The sequence below is a fragment of the Pleurodeles waltl genome, chromosome 1_2 (genome assembly GCF_031143425.1).
Source record: "Pleurodeles waltl isolate 20211129_DDA chromosome 1_2, aPleWal1.hap1.20221129, whole genome shotgun sequence".
Classification (NCBI taxonomy): domain Eukaryota; kingdom Metazoa; phylum Chordata; class Amphibia; order Caudata; family Salamandridae; genus Pleurodeles; species Pleurodeles waltl.
Genome location: NC_090437.1, coordinates 1057128957 through 1057130914, shown reverse-complemented (window position 1 = coordinate 1057130914; position 1958 = coordinate 1057128957). Strand labels below are relative to the sequence as shown.

Here is a 1958-nt window from a genome sequence, read left to right as displayed (position 1 = left end):
ATCGCAGAAACCACGAGGGGCCCAGAGCAGGACTGTCCAACTAATGGATGTTTTTGGTGAGAAGGAGTGCCGGGTTTCAGCTATTCATTTATATACCGTGAACTGCAAATAAAGTGTCGAATTCCTGGGTATAGAAACGTGTCCTCGCAATTTGATGGAAGGCAAATTAGCCAAACTTTGTAATTCTGGAACTAGTAGATTCCAAGTCTCCGTGGCCTCTTTGAAGATCCTACATAAAAAGGTGCCGGGCAGTGGTCTGTGAGGCTTTCTGCTGCTAGAGATAAAACCTGGCAGTACATCTCATTGTTTCCTAATTGTCATTAAAGTTATCCCGATCTAGCACTGTAGGTCAGTGAGCTGTGTATGTGCTTCCGCCGCTCGGACCCTGAGGCTTGGCATCTTCATTTCGGCAGCAGCACCCCCAGCCCTCACGAGTTTATCATTTCTGCTACTTGCTTCGGCCACGTTGGGCAGATGCGAGCTGCTGTATATACTCTACACCCCCCGCGCTCCGCTACTCTGCAGCTTTCAAGGGCTGGGCCCAGGTATATTTTCAAAAGTAGACTTTGTGCTCATATAGACGGAGGCTCCAACCATTGCGATCACATTCCATGATTCTTAGACCATTACAGAGGCGTTAATGAGCACAGTTAAATATTTGTCCTTGCCTAGTCCTTTGTGAGGCTCTATAGTCTACTTCCAAGTAAAACTCCTCATCCGTTGTTTTAAAGCTATACAAACAGTTCCTTTTTCAATTTCCCCTTCGTCTCTATAATAAGCTGCAGCTTGTTTTTGTTTCTTTTTGATTTTGTTTTTTCTGAGGACCTGGGTTTTTCCTAAACTGGGGATGCCGTGGCCTGTTACCAGGCATAGTGCACGTTCCGCGACCGTCTTCGCAGCTAGTGGTAGGCAATTGCCTGTATTTTGTAAGGTGTTGTATGAAAGGAGAGAAGGTTAACACTCCCCTTGACAAGGATGGAAGAGGTCCTAGTGGCCTTTACAACACATATACGGTTAAGGCACTGCCACTTACTTCATGGCGTCTAACCACTTTTTTCGAATATCCGTTGTCAGTTTGTCTATTGGGCAGGGTGCTCTGGTTCTGTCAGAGTAGTGAGGAAGTAGTTAAGATTGCATGCCCATCCAATCCTTGGCCTCTCATCCAGTGCAGGCAAGGCTGTCGTCGTGCAGTGATTTTGGAATTACCTGAGCTTGACTCCTGTCTCCGTGAGCTGGAAAGCCAGTAAACAAGACTAACAGAGGGTGGGCCGCCACCCAACAAACAAGTTATTGTACCCTTAGAGGCATGCCTATTGCGCCACATTGGTGTGTGCTTCCTAGTGAGGCCAGTAAAACAGATGCACTCCTGCCCCTGCGGATTTTTGGGTTTGACGTCAAATCCCATTTTTTGTGCAGAAGTAGTCCTAATGTTTGCCTGCTCGCCATGGAATAGCAGGTTCCACATGCCAGTCTGCAGCCATGTGTCAACCTTTTGGATTGTCTGCCCTCTGTGCTGTACAAGGACAGAATTCTTTGGAGAGAAGGCTACCGACTGAGCAGTGAGAGGGGGAGACCGTTCTGAGTTAAAGAACTTAGCGTTGTGGTCAATGTGAACCTGATATAAAGACCAGCGTCAATAAATCAATCCACCTGATATTAGGGCAGCAAAAAGGGCTGTGCCAGAGCGTCTAAGATGATCCTAAAAAATTATAATAATTGCCAGCAGGGATCAAGAACAAAAATAGTAGTGGCATTCATCACTCATAAATGTCTCATTTAGATTTGAGTGAAATAGCAATGTGCATCAAAGGAAAGGATTAAAAGTTCAACTGTGATTGTTAAAATCACACAGTAATCCCTGGTGTGCCAGAAAGGGGTACACGTCCGAACTGCACAGTATGAAACTAGAAAATCTGGGATCAATCCTGGCTTTCCTGCGTAAGCAAATTGTCTGATCC

At 45.9% G+C, this 1958-nt stretch overlaps 1 non-coding gene across 1 annotated transcript; it reads left to right on the top strand.

The window, feature by feature from the left end:
- The first annotated feature begins 931 nt into the window (after positions 1–931).
- LOC138257747 (U6atac minor spliceosomal RNA) lies at positions 932–1059 on the top strand. The gene has a single exon (XR_011198394.1). It is a non-coding gene; the product is annotated as a U6atac minor spliceosomal RNA (small nuclear RNA).
- Positions 1060–1958: the final 899 nt, after the last annotated feature.